The sequence below is a fragment of the Lactuca sativa genome, chromosome 4, assembly GCF_002870075.4.
Source record: "Lactuca sativa cultivar Salinas chromosome 4, Lsat_Salinas_v11, whole genome shotgun sequence".
Taxonomy (NCBI): Eukaryota; Viridiplantae; Streptophyta; class Magnoliopsida; order Asterales; family Asteraceae; genus Lactuca; species Lactuca sativa.
Genome location: NC_056626.2, coordinates 231,262,898 through 231,278,560, shown reverse-complemented (window position 1 = coordinate 231,278,560; position 15,663 = coordinate 231,262,898).

The following is a 15,663-nucleotide window of genomic DNA, read 5'->3' as shown; positions in this document are numbered from 1 at the left end:
AGCTCTTGTGGTCCGTGTATATGGTACACCGAACCCCATAAAAATAGTGACACCAAATCTTGCGGGCGAATACCAATGCCCCCAACTCCAGATCATGGGTGGGATACCTTGTATCATGAGGCTTCAGTTGCCTTGATGCTTATGCGATCACGTGCCCTTTCTGTATCAGCACCGCACCCAACCCCGATATCGATGCATCACAATACACCACATAATCCACCATTCCCTCCAGAAGGGCTAACACCGGGGCTTCGCATAATCTTTGGCAAAGTGTCTCGAATGAGACCTGCTGCTCAGGACCCCAACTAAAAGCCACGCCCTTCCGGGTCAACCTGGTGAGAGGAACGGAAATCTTGGAGTAATCCTTGATAAATCTCCGATAGTAGCCAGCCAACCCCAGAAAACTCTTAATCTCGATGGGGGATCTCGGCACCTCCCAACTCATCACAGCCTCGATCTTGGCCGGATCAACCAATATCCCATTCTGGTTGACGAGATGTCGCAAGAACTAGACCACTTGTAACCAGAAATCGCACTTGGAGAATTTGGCGTAAAGCCTCTCCGATCTCAGAACTCTGAGGATCTCCCTTAAATGCTGCTCATGCTGCTCTCTGGAACTCGAATACACCAATATATCATCGATGAACACGATCATCGATCGATCCAACATTGGCCTACACACCCTGTTCATGAGATCCATGAACGCCGCCGGTGCATTGATGAGCCCAAAAGGCATCACCACAAACTCGTAATGCCCATAACGAGTCCTGAACGCCGTCTTTTGGATATCCTCGTCACGCACTCTCATCTGATGATATCCAGACCTCAAATCAATCTTGGAGAGCCAAGACGCTCCCTGCAACTGATCGAACAGATCATCGATCCTCGATAAGGGGTAACGGTTCTTGACCGTCAACTTGTTCAACTCCTGGTAATCAATGCACATCCGATGTGAACCATCCTTTTTCTTGTCAAAAAGGATCGGCGCTCCCCACGACGAGCTACTCGATCGAATAAACCCCTTCCCCAATAGCTCCTGAAGCTGCGAGGATAACTCCTGCATCTCTGGCAGCGCAAGGCGATAGGGTGCCTTGGCAATAGGCCCCGCTCCCGGAACTAAAACGATGCGAAACTCCACCTGCCTCTCGGGAGGCACAACCTGAAAACTCCACAAGGAAAAGTTCCGCGAACTCTCGCACTATCGGTACATCATCAACCGAAATCGGCCTCTCCGCGGCCACTCGTGTGTCCGTCACATAGGCCACCAACCCACTACAGCCCTGCTGTAGACTCTACCTCGCCCTAGCCGCCGAACAGAACGCTGACCCAGAATGGGTACCCTCGCCGTACACCGTAAGTACTCCCCCACTAGAGTCTCGTATGGTCACCAGCTGTCGCTCGCAGTCGATAACCGCTCCTAATTTGCTCAACCAATCCATGCCCACGATCACACATAAATCCCCCATCGCAATTGGAACCAGATCAATCGGGAACTCAACACTGAAGATCTCGAGTACACATCCTCGAATCACATTAGTGGCATACACTGCTCGCTCATAAGCTATGGAAATTAACTTGTAGAGGTCGACTCAAAGACTCTCGACGGACACTGATGTGCTGACTAAAGGCTAACGACGCAAAAGATCGACTCCCACCCGAGTCAAATAACACCAAAGCAGGTACTGAACTTACAAGAAAAGTACCTACGCATATCATAAAATAAGCACAATATCTCAAACTCAATATAAATAAATGAAAGAATGCATACTAGCCACGATGTCGGGAGCTACGCGGATCTCCTCCGCGACCAACTAAAAGGCTCTGAAGGGTTTTGAGCATTCTACCACTTCCTAAGTGTACATGCAACCCTAATAAATCTTGGATCTATGTTTGTCTAAAATTCATGCAAAGTTGATTTCGAAGGTTCATGATCCTATCTAGCATACATGGGAACATTTAACTTAAACTTTTGATAGAATAACATACCTTGTTGATGATTTTGATTCCTTGAAACCTTGGGAACCTAGCACCCCAAGTGTGATGCCTCAAATGCTTCACACAACACCAAATGCAATGGAGTAAACTTGGAGAGAATCTTAACATTTATAAAATCGGCTCTAACCATCTTGTTCTTCTAAGTGTCACCGATTTTGGGAGATATCAAATGGTTTATATAGTGTGTTGCATTAGGTAAACCCTAATGTAACATGACTCTTCATTTCCATGATCCATGGGTTAACTCCATGGAGCATCCATGGAGCATCTATGGGTGGAACTCAACTTGATTATCCATGGAGCCTCTTAGCCCACTATATAAGTTATGGATGATTTACATAATCAACCCATATATTTAATTAGTTATCTTTTGATCACTTAATTAGTTCTAAATTAATTCTTGATCAAAACTAATTAAATAATATTATTAATATATTAGAGCTTATAATATATTAATAAACCACAAGTGTTAATTCTCTCATTTAGTTTATCAAATGCATGGTGCCATGCAACCCAAATATACCATGCCGGGTCGGGTCAAGAACATACCAAAAATAGTAATGGACTTAGACACCTTATCCAACAGTTTCCCACTTGGATAAGTCTAATAACTATAACTGCAAGTATGACTTCCGGAACCGATTGGCAATCGTAGCTCTTTCAAGGTCTCTCGGAACTGAGAAGATGATGATACACCATTTGTCACACCCCCGAACCAGACGGCGGAAACGTCCGGGGGCTGTCGTGACTCAATTGAATACCATAACATTGAATATATGAAACATAACAACATTCGTCACCATGCATTAATATAGTACAACCAGTAGAATTTACATGAAGTATATTGTTTAAACATTACATTCCCAAAAATAAATGGTTCGATTCGTACATCAATACACTGCAAGCCATCACTGAATATGATTTCCTTTGGTTCACTGGTTCCCTGAGAATACAAGTATTTTGAAAAACGTCAACATATGAAATGTTGGTGAGTTCATAAGTAGTGTTTGAAATTCAATGTTTGTATTGTTTGAAAACCACCAGAAAATCCGATATTTTCTGAAAAGAAAAAGCTTTTGAAAACGTTTGTGAAGATCCATAGGTATGCTTGTTTGTTTCTATACTTGTAAAAAAAAAATTGTTCATTGAAGTTGTATGCATTTCAAATCTGTATGTATTGAAAACCCTAGGAAAACCCGATGTTTTCCTAATTCCTTGAATTACATGAAGTTACATTGAAACCATTGCATAGCGTATAGTGTCAGTCCCAGGCGACGTTGGATTATTTTGAGCATGATTAGTTGCTACAAACACGCATTACACAAACGACCAGTTTATAGCTATACTAACGATCCCGTAGGCGTCGTCCATACTAATCACGTTATCCAATCACCCTGATTATGTGTAGTCCCACATCCGAAGAGAAAGAGGACACGAAGACCTCTATGACTCTATTAACCGGTTGGGGATAAAATGTGTACGAGGGGTCCCCGACCCGCCTCGCAAAAAATGTAGACTTTACTAGCAATACCAAAGGACCCTTGGGGACCAGTAGTATACAAGCCATTGAAAGTCCCTCTACGTTGTGCCAAGTCGGTGAAACCCAACACTTCGTAGAAAAAAAATGTCTTCGGGCCTTAAGATCAGGTCGTTGGGCTAGCTAGGCCCAACAAACAAGATTTTACACTTTTGGGGCCCAAAGATGGTGCGTAGACATCTGTGCACACTCGCATGTAAATTGAGTTCCCAAACGTTATTTGTATGTATCGTAGTGTCGCCATGTTAGTAGTTTCGGATTTTCATTGGTTCGAGACCGAACCAATTCGTTTTACAACGATTTTGGTATTGTAGTGTATTGTATTTCGTCGATAGTCGCGGTACCATTGTTTGATCAAATTGCATGTATTGAATTAGCCTTGAAAGTTTTCTGTTTCAGCCCCTCATTGTTTGTAAAATTTACTTTTTCACCCCTTTAATTGAATACTTTCCGGTTTGGTCCTTAAATCAATTTTCTTGACATTTTAACACCAAAAATTATTGAAATTAATACTTTTCAGCACATTTTTCATAGAAAACAGTTTAAGTCCCTGAAAATGCAATTTTCTCGGTTATAACCCTTCTTTTTCGCAACTTTGACAATTTTGGCCCAAATTGTAAGATTTTTGCAATTTTGGTCCTTTTTAAATTTAAAAGCATTTTAAACCTTTGAAAAGGACTTGGAACAATTATAGTCCGCTGTTTTACAGAAAAATACAGTTTTGACCCTCCAAAACAGGAAATCTCGCATAATGGGCCTCATTGGGCCGAAAATGTCATTTTTAGCCCATTAAGCTTGAAATTTATGTTTTTAATCCTCTAAATGAGTAAATTTCCAGAAATTGTTTTATTGAAACTGTTTTGGCACACCTCATCCATCAGAATTCGTGGTATGTCAATTTGGGCCCTTAATTTTGTATTTTTCACATTTTAGGCCCAAAATTTGTGTTTTTAGCCCAAAGAAAATTGTTACTAACTACTTAGCTATTTTTCTTGAAACACTTTGTATGTAGAAATATATTTGATGCTAAAATCATTTAACATAAGATATATCTCGGTTTTGAGGGGTTTTATGGCTAGATCCAACATTATAACACACAAAAGCATACATGTAAGCATGGAAATCATACAAGGCATACAAAACACATATAGATCTACACTTTCACTTGTATTCCCCCCCCCCCACAAAACTCATAAAAAACAGAAAATAGGGGGTATGAACTCACCTTAGGGTGTGATTTTCGGTTTTTGGAAGAAAAGATGGAAGAAAACTTGGTGATTTTTGGCCTTAGCACCTTTCCTTGGTAGATCTCGAGTTTGAGATGGTTCTAGGATGCAAGATCACGATTTTTGCATAGATTAGGAAGGGATTTTGATAACAAAAAGAATCTAAATCATAGATCCATGCATAATCTTACCTTAGATGAAGAATTTGTGGAAATTTCCTCTTGAATGCTTCCTAAAACTCGAGATTTTTGAGTGGAGAGGGGGGGGATGTTCTTGAGAGAGTGTGAGAGATTTTTGTGAGTGTGTGTGGGTGTATGGCCGAGAGTGAGAGAGATAGGAAGAAGAGATGTGATCTTTGAAGTGATATGCTCCTAGAAGTATGAGTTGTGCATGGAAACATGTTGGATATTAATGAGGTGGCAAGCAAATAGTCAACTCTTCCATTTCTTCTTGGACTTGGGCCTTGGGCCGAGAATTTGAAAGGGAAAAAGGAAGAATTTGGGCCTTTGCCCCTAAGCCCAATATTAGAGTTAATTTGGGTGAATTTTCTCATAAAAGAATATAGTATGATTTTTCCATTTTTGTTGAACTAGTTTAGGGTATTCATGGATCAAAGCTTTCAATTCATTTCATTCTAGGCCCAATATGGCCCAAAATGTTGAAATAAATTAGTGTGGGTCCAATTAGAGCCCAATTAGGGTTCTAAGCCCATGATAGTCTAATTGGAAGCTTATTGGTCCATTTGGATCCAATAAGGGAGTCCTAGTCCAAAGTGGACTTAAACAAGGACTTCTAGGGTTTCCAATTGTTTGGTGACTATTTGTAGTACTTGTATAATGTATTTGATTGAAGTTTTTGAAGTCATAATCATAGGTGTTACACATGTTCTTAAGTTTTTGATTCACATTAGCTTGAATGTATAGATTACATAACACAAAATTTCCAGTTGTGACATCATCCCCCCGTTAGAGGGAATTTCGTCCCGAAATTCTGTTTGAAAGCTAGATTTGAGAATTGCTAGAATAGGTGAGGGTACTTTTGTTTCATTTGATCTTCGCGTTCCCATGTGAATTCTGGCCCACGCTTTGCGTTCCACCGTACTTTTACGATCGGGATGCGACTTTGCTTAGTACGCTTCACCTCCCTGTCCATGATTTCGATTGGTTCTTCGACGAACAGGAGATTCTCATTGATTTCGATTTCGTCAAGAGGAATGACAAGGGTTTCATCTGATAGGCACTTCTTCAGATTGGAGACATGAAACACGGGGTGTACACCGTTTAGCTCCGCGGGTAGTTGTAGTCTGTATGCTACTGGGCCTATTCGTGCGACGATTTCGAAAGGTCCAATGTATCGCGGGTTCAGCTTTCCCCGTTTTCTGAAACGTATAACCCCTTTCCAGGGTGAGACTTTCAACAGTACTCGATCACCGACCTGGAATTCTAAGGGTTTTCGCCGTTTATCGGCGTAGCTCTTTTGCCGGTCACGTGATGCTTGCAATCGAGCTCTGATCTGAACGATCTTTTCTTTGGTTTCGCGAATGATCTCCGGTCCTATTAGTGCCCTGTCCGACGTACGCATTCTTGCTAGTTGGGTGTCACCTACTTCAGCCCAACATAACGGTGATCTACATTTACGCCCGTACAGTGCTTCGAAAGGAGCCACCTTGATGCTCGAATGGTAACTATTGTTATATGAGAATTCGATCAACGGTAGGTGGGTATCCCAAGACTTTCCAAAGTCTATCACACATGCACGAAGCATGTCTTCAAGCGTTTGAATGGTTCGTTCACTTTGACCGTCCGTTTGTGGGTGATATGCGGTGCTCATATCGAGATGAGTTCCCATTGCCTTGTGGAGTGATTGCCAAAAGCGCGATGTGAACCTACTGTCCCTATCCGAGATGATAGATTTTGGCACTCCATGGAGTCTTACGATTTCTCGTAGGTACAACCGCGTCAGTCTTTCCATCTTGTAGGATTCTTTGATTGGTAGGAAATGGGCAGATTTCGTCAGTCGGTCGATTATTACCCATATGGTGTCCAGTCCGTCCGACGTCTTGGGCAGCTTGGTCACGAAATCCATAGAAATCCCCTCCCATTTCCACTCAGGGATTGCCGGTTGCTGTAACAATCCGGAAGGTTTCTGGTATTCCACCTTTACTTTGGCGCACGTAAGGCACTTACTAACATAGGTTGCGATTTCCGCCTTCATGTTAGGCCACCAATAGTGTTGTTTAATGTCCAAATACATCTTGTCCGAACCGGGATGAATGGAGTATCGTGTCTTGTGGGCTTCCTTCATAACAGTCTCCCTAAATCCTCCGATTTTTGGGACCCAAATACGGTTCGTGAAGTAGTATACCCCATTCTCTTTTGCTTCTAGGTTCTTCTCCATCCCGTGCAATGCCTCGCTAGTTCTATTTTCCGCTTTCATAGCCTCTGACTGGGCTGATGCAATTTGAGTGGCCAGATGAGACTGAATGGTTATCGAGTGCGTTTTCGTACGGCGATTAGTGTACTCCTTCCGACTTAATGCATCAGCTACCACGTTGGCCTTACCTGGATGGTACTTGATCTCGCATTCGTAGTCGTTTAGCAATTCCACCCATCTTCGCTGTGTCATGTTCAGCTCCTTCTGATTCAAGATGTGCTGGAGGCTCTTGTGGTCTGTGAAGATGGTGCACTTTGTACCGTACAGGTAGTGCCTCCAAATTTTTAGAGCAAAGACCACGGCTCCCAGTTCTAGGTCATGGGTCGTGTAATTTACCTCGTGCGTCTTTAGTTGGCGGGACGCATATGCTATCACTCTTCCACGTTGCATGAGAACGCAACCTAAGCCCTGATTCGACGCGTCACAGTAGACTACAGAATCTTCCGTTCCTTCAGGCAGTGATAGTACAGGAGCGCTACAGAGAGCTTGCTTCAAGGTTCGAAACGCAATCTCTTGTCGGTCCATCCACTTGAATGGCACGCCCTTTTGCGTAAGCAAGGTAAGCGGCTTGGCGATCTTAGAGAAGTTTTTGATGAATCTCCTATAGTAGCCTGCTAGGCCTAAGAATTGACGAATTTCTGTGGGCGTGGTCGGAGTTGCCCATCCTTCCACAGCTTTGACCTTAGAGGGATCCACATGAATTCCGTTTTGGCTAACTACGTGGCCTAGGAAATTCACACTCCGGAGCCAGAACTCGCACTTGGAGAGTTTGGCGTAAAGCTTTTCCGTTCGCAGAGTCTCTAGGACTTGTCGGAGATGTTGGCCATGCTCCTCTTTGCTTCGAGAATAGACGAGGATATCATCGATAAACACAATGACGAAGTTGTCAAGGAACGGTCGACAGATTCGATTCATTAGGTCCATGAATGCGGCAGGTGCATTTGTTAGACCGAAGGGCATTACGACGAATTCATAATGTCCGTAGCGGGTTCGGAAAGCGGTTTTAGGAATATCCTCTTCTCGGACTTTGAGTTGGTGGTATCCGGACCGTAAATCTATTTTAGAAAAATAACTAGCTCCTTGGAGCTGGTCGAATAGATCATCGATTCGTGGGAGTGGGTAGCGGTTTTTAACAGTGAGCTTATTTAACTCTCTGTAATCGATGCACATTCTGAAAGATCCGTCCTTCTTTTTGACAAAGAGCACCGGAGCTCCCCATGGCGAGTAGCTAGGTCGGATAAACCCCTTGTCCAGAAGCTCACTGAGTTGGCTGGACAATTCCTGCATTTCAGCAGGAGCCAACCGATATGGTGATTTAGCGAGAGGAGTTGCTCCTGGAACGAGGTCGATTCGGAACTCAACCTGTCTCTCTGGGGGTACTCCTGGAAGATCTTCAGGAAACACGTCCGGAAATTCACACGCTACCGGAATATCTTGGATGTTAGTTTCTTCTTTGGTCTTGTCCACTATGTGAGCCAAGAACGCCAAATTGTTCTTTCGCAGATGTTTTTGTGCTTTGATGCACGAGATAAGACGAAGATTCGTGCTAGGTTTGTCTCCGTAAATTACTAGGGTTTCGTGATTCGGGAGACGAAGGCGAACGGCCTTCTCGTGGCACATAATCTCAACATGGTGGGGGCTTAACCAATCCATGCCGATAATCACATTGAAACTCCTAATTGATACTGGCATTAGGTCTATTCGAAAAACGTGTTGGTTGAGGGTTAGTACATCCGATGTAGATTTCCCTAGTGGATTCGGTTTTCCCATTGGCCATTTCCACCGTATAGGTTTCATTTAGCTGCTGGGGTTGTTGTTTTAATAAATGTTTAAACTTCTCGCTTACGAAACTTCGCTCCGCTCCGATATCAAATAAGATGCATGCATAAGTGTGGTTTAGGGGAAACGTACCGGTCACAACTGCGGGGTCCTGAACTGCATCACTCTGACCCATAGTCAGCATTCTTCCTGCTCCCCTATTTCCTGAGTTGTTGTTAGGGCAATCCCGGCGGAAATGCCCCGTCCTTCCGCACCCGAAACAGGTGTGGCTAGGCCCTGCATTGTTGCCGCCGGCATTGGTGTTGTTGTTATTGCGGTGGTTGTTGTTGTTGTTGTTGTTCTGATTGTTTCCCTGACTCTGATTTTGGGAAGGATAAGTCCTGCAGAACCTTGCAGTGTGTCCCCTTCGGTTGCAACTGGTGCAATGGAACTCCCTACATTCTCCATGGTGATGGAAACCGCACTTGTTGCACTTGGGAAAATTACCGGAATAAGGTCTTGAAGCATTTGAAGCAGCTGAGGCTGGAGCATGTGGTGTGGCTGGAACCGGTGCGGTGACAGCATTAACTGCCACTGTCTGCTGCTTTTTAGAGGCCTCGGGGCCCTGACGCCCCTTTCTCTTGTTGTTCCTCCCTTTCTTGCCATCACCTTCCTTTTTCTTCTCAGCCTCCACTGGCTTCTCGCCCTTTTTGTTGTTATGATCATACAACCTCTTCGCCAATCTCTTCGCACTGTCAAACGTTGTAGGGTTCGCAGCTATCACATTCCCTTGAATGAGAGGTGTCAGTCCCCAGATGAATCGTTCAACCTTCTTTCCTTCTGATGTGATCATACCTGGGCACAACAGAGATAGTTCGCTAAATCTCGATATGTAGGCATCGATGTTCGCATTCTGCACAGTGAGGTTCCATAGTTCCTGCTCCATCTTTTGTATTTCGCCTCGGGGGCAGTACTCAGCCATTAACATTTCTTTCATTTCTGCCCAGGGGATAGAGTTGGCGACAGGGAGCGTCATAGCTTCCACGTGTCCGTTCCACCAAGTGAGTGCTTGGTCCACAAAAGTGCAGGCCGCGAACTTCACCTTCATCTGCTCGGGGCAATCGCATATCTCGAACACCGACTCTACCTTCTCGATCCATCGCTTCAGAGTGATCATTCCTCCAGTGCCGTTGAAGGTCTGTGGTTTAGCGTTTGTGAAGTCCTTGTAGGTGCACGTTTTAGTGGGTCCTTGATTCGTCCCGTTGTTCGAACTTCCGGATCCTTGCCCGTTACCTCCTCCGTTGTTCCCTCAGTGAAGTTGTGCCATAGCTGTTGTGACCACAGCAGACACGGCTGCCTGGAAAGCAGTGGTGTCAACTTTGGGCGGGGTTGGTTTGGGATTTCCGCGAGTAGGTCGGAGAGGCATCTTCTTGTCACGAAACGGAAAGATGTTGAGTGTACGTGGTTTCGGTGAGGTTGTGATCCTACTAACTAGGGGTATGGTACGGACTTAAGTACTTCTATCATTTAGCACACAATCCTAGATTCGCAACACATAGCAAACACGTAAAAGTTCACTAATATTATCCTATGTCTCTTCCACTATTGCAGACTAAACATACATTCTCATTTTGGTGTTAAGGGGTATAGTTTTAGGTTCCCTAGCTATCCCGATCTCATCAAGACGTGTGTTAGTTTTACTTTGGAGAGAATGTAGTTGATCAGGCTACATTCACTCCTTGGTATCACTAAGTATAGTCCCGAATTACCCGGGATGCCAGCATTGTTGTGTTTGGTTCGGCGTTAGGTCTTTATTCCTAATGCAAGCAGGTGTGTTTTATTTACTTGTTTTGTTCAGAGTTATGTTAGTCCCTCTTTTGGTTTATAGTTGCATATCAATGTGTGGCTCGACATGCTAGTTCACTATAAACAAAGCTCTGATACCAACCTGTCACACCCCCGAACCAGACGGCGGAAACGTCCGGGGGCTGTCGTGACTCAATTAAATACCATAACATTAAATATATGAAACATAACAACATTCGTCACCATGCATTAATATAGTACAACCAGTAGAATTTACATGAAGTATATTGTTTAAACATTACATTCCCAAAAATAAATGGTTCGATTCGTACATCAATACACTGCAAGCCATCACTGAATATGATTTCCTTTGGTTCACTGGTTCCCTGAGAATACAAGTATTTTGAAAAACGTCAACATATGAAATGTTGGTGAGTTCATAAGTAGTGTTTGAAATTCAATGTTTGTATTGTTTGAAAACCACCAGAAAATCCGATATTTTCTGAAAAGAAAAAGCTTTTGAAAACGTTTGTGAAGATCCATAGGTATGCTTGTTTGTTTCTATACTTGTAAAAAAAAATTGTTCATTGAAGTTGTATGCATTTCAAATCTGTATGTATTGAAAACCCTAGGAAAACCCGATGTTTTCCTAACTCCTTGAATTACATGAAGTTACATTGAAACCATTGCGTAGCGTATAGTGTCAGTCCCAGGCGACGTTGGATTATTTTGAGCATGATTAGTTGCTACAAACACGCATTACACAAATGACCAGTTTATAGCTATACTAACGATCCCGTAGGCGTCGTCCGTACTAATCACGTTATCCAATCGCCCTGACTATGTGTAGTCCCACATCCGAAGAGAAAGAGGACACAAAGACCTCTATGACTCTATTAACCGGTTGGGGATAAAATGTGTACGAGGGGTCCCCGACCCGCCTCGCAAAAAATGTAGACTTTACTAGCAATACCAAAGGACCCTTGGGGACCAGTAGTATACAAGCCATTGAAAGTCCCTCTACGTTGTGCCAAGTCGGTGAAACCCAACACTTCGTAGAAAAAAAAATGTCTTCGGGCCTTAAGATCAGGTCGTTGGGCTAGCTAGGCCCAACAAACAAGATTTTACACTTTTGGGGCCCAAAGATGGTGCGTAGACGTCTGTGCACACTCGCATGTAAATTGAGTTCCCAAACGTTATTTGTATGTATCGTAGTGTCGCCATGTTAGTAGTTTCGGATTTTCATTGGTTCGAGACCGAACCAATTCGTTTTACAACGATTTTGGTATTGTAGTGTATTGTATTTCGTCGATAGTCGCGGTACCATTGTTTGATCAAATTGCATGTATTGAATTAGCCTTGAAAGTTTTCTGTTTCAGCCCCTCATTGTTTGTAAAATTTACTTTTTCACCCCTTTAATTGAATACTTTCCGGTTTGGTCCTTAAATCAATTTTCTTGACATTTTAACACCAAAAATTATTGAAATTAATATTTTTCAGCACATTTTTCATAGAAAACAGTTTAAGTCCCTGAAAATGCAATTTTCTCGGTTATAACCCTTCTTTTTCGCAACTTTGACAATTTTGGCCCAAATTGAAAGATTTTTGCAATTTTGGTCCTTTTTAAATTTAAAAGCATTTTAAACCTTTGAAAAGGACTTGGAACAATTATAGTCCACTGTTTTACAGAAAAATACAGTTTTGACCCTCCAAAACAGGAAATCTCGTATAATGGGCCTCATTGGGCCGAAAATGTCATTTTTAGCCCATTAAGCTTGAAATTTATGTTTTTAATCCTCTAAATGAGTAAATTTCCAGAAATTGTTTTATTGAAACTGTTTTGGCACACCTCATCCATCAGAATTCGTGGTATGTCAATTTGGGCCCTTAAATTTGTATTTTTCACATTTTAGGCCCAAAATTTGTGTTTTTAGCCCAAAGAAAATTGTTACTAACTACTTAGCTATTTTTCTTGAAACACTTTGTATGTAGAAATATATTTGATGCTAAAATCATTTAACATAAGATATATCTCGGTTTTGAGGGGTTTTATGGCTAGATCCAACATTATAACACACAAAAGCATACATGTAAGCATGGAAATCATACAAGGCATACAAAACACATATAGATCTACACTTTCACTTGTATTCCCCCCCCCCCCCAACAAAACTCATAAAAAACAGAAAATAGGGGGTATGAACTCACCTTAGGGTGTGATTTTCGGTTTTTGGAAGAAAAGATGGAAGAAAACTTGGTGATTTTTGGCCTTAGCACCTTTCCTTGGTAGATCTCGAGTTTGAGATGGTTCTAGGATGCAAGATCACGATTTTTGCATAGATTAGGAAGGGATTTTGATAACAAAAAGAATCTAAATCATAGATCCATGCATAATCTTACCTTAGATGAAGAATTTGTGGAAATTTCCTCTTGAATGCTTCCTAAAACTCGAGATTTTTGAGTGGATAGGGGGGGGGGGGATGTTCTTGAGAGAGAGTGAGAGATTTTTGTGAGTGTGTGTGGGTGTATGGCCGAGAGTGAGAGAGATAGGAAGAAGAGATGTGATCTTTGAAGTGATATGCTCCTAGAAGTATGAGTTGTGCATGGAAACATGTTGGATATTAATGAGGTGGCAAGCAAATAGTCAACTCTTCCATTTCTTCTTGGACTTGGGCCTTGGGCCGAGAATTTGAAAGGGAAAAAGGAAGAATTTGGGCCTTTGCCCCTAAGCCCAATATTAGAGTTAATTTGGGTGAATTTTCTCATAAAAGAATATAGTATGATTTTTCCATTTTTGTTGAACTAGTTTAGGGTATTCATGGATCAAAGCTTTCAATTCATTTCATTCTAGGCCCAATATGGCCCAAAATGTTGAAATAAATTAGTGTGGGTCCAATTAGAGCCCAATTAGGGTTCTAAGCCCATGATAGTCTAATTGGAAGCTTATTGGTCCATTTGGATCCAATAAGGGAGTCCTAGTCCAAAGTGGACTTAAACAAGGACTTCTAGGGTTTCCAATTGTTTGGTGACTATTTGTAGTACTTGTATAATGTATTTGATTGAAGTTTTTGAAGTCATAATCATAGGTGTTACACATGTTCTTAAGTTTTTGATTCACATTAGCTTGAATGTATAGATTACATAACACAAAATTTCCAGTTGTGACATCATCCCCCCGTTAGAGGGAATTTCGTCGCTGCTATATACTCTGATTCACAAGTGGAATCAGCTATTGTCTCCTGCTTGGAACTCTTCCAATTGATTTCTCCTTCGTTTAGGGTAAAGACCCAGCCCGATTAAGAGCAGAAATTATTCATATCAGTCTGGAAGCTAGCATCACTATACCCTACAACTCTCAAGTCATCACTCCCACCGAGGGTAAGGATCCAGTCCTTAGTCCTCCGCAGGTATTTAAGAATATGCTTTACCGCTGTCCAGTGAGCCTTGCCAGGGTTCCCCTGATACCTGCTAACCATGCTCAAAGTAAAGGCTACATCAGGTCGAGTACAAGTCATAGCATACATGATCAATCCTACAGCCGAACCAGAAGGTACTCGACTCATTTCTGCTATCTCAGCCTCAGTACTTGGGCTTTGAGTCTTACTTAATCTGGTGTTACACTGAATAGGTAACTCTCCTTTCATGGAGTCCTGCATGCTGAATCTATTCAACACCTTATCTAAGTAGGTACTATGACTAAGTCCAATTAGTCTTTGTTGGGTATTATGTGTTGCGTCATGGGCTATTCTTTTGCATATCCGGTATTGGGCCTGTCCAACCGTGATTATAGATTAGGGTTACGTATTATATATAGTGCATGCATGTATGCCCTAGTACGAGAGTCGTTGATTATCTTTTTCATTGTAACCCTAAGCATCTCTACATTCGAAGTTCTTAAACGAGCTCTTCTGAGGTGTCAAAGTTTAATCATTCGACATCATTCAAACCATTCTTGTGTTCTTTATTGTTTCATTTATTGTTTTTCTGCTTGAATCTATCGATCATTAAGGAATATTATTCCAACAATTGGTATCACAGCAGGAAACTGTGTTACTCATACGCATCTCTTCTGTGTGAAGAATTCTTTAGGGTTTCCGCTTTTATCAACTATATAAAGATCCTCTACTTTAAGTTGACAACCGGGTCTAGTGTTTGATAAAAACCCTAATCTTTAGATTACAAGTCTGATTCTAGCAGATCTGAAAAACAAGCTCATCATGTCACATGACGACTCTCAAGCCAATCCTATTAACATCTCAAACAACATTCGATCCACTACAAGGGTTCCTACTCTCTACACTCAAGACTACGAAGTATGGGCACATCACTTTGAAGATTATGTGATTGGATCTGAAGATAATGTCTATCTCATCTGGGAAGCCATTACGATCGGTCCATTCATCCATTCTGGAACAAACATGACAGTAAAGACTCAAAAGGAATATAATAAGCTTTTATTGGAAGTAGAAAAGATACCACAAGACGAAAAAGATAAGCTGATATGCAATCTCAAAGCTTTAAGGATGATCCGGGTTGCCCTACAAGCAAACACCTTCCGTCTGGTCAGTTCATGCTCTACTGCAAAAGAGATATGGGACAGACTGAAAGAACTGTATTCAACCGATGAAGATCTAGAGCACTCAATACAAACCTTGTTGCTCTCTGAGTTCGGTACCTTTGCTCAAAAACCTGAGGAGACTCTTCTTCAGACGTTTGATCGTTACAATCATCTGATCAGCAAGATGGTGAAGCATGGTATTCAAAGAAAGGAGATTGAACAGAAAGTTAAGTTTTTGAATGGCCTAAGACCTGAGTGGATGGCAATGGTCTCAACTATAAAGGCTCATGAACAGTTTAAGTCTTATTCGCTGGCAAAATTGATGGGAATCCTATAATCCCATGAAAGAA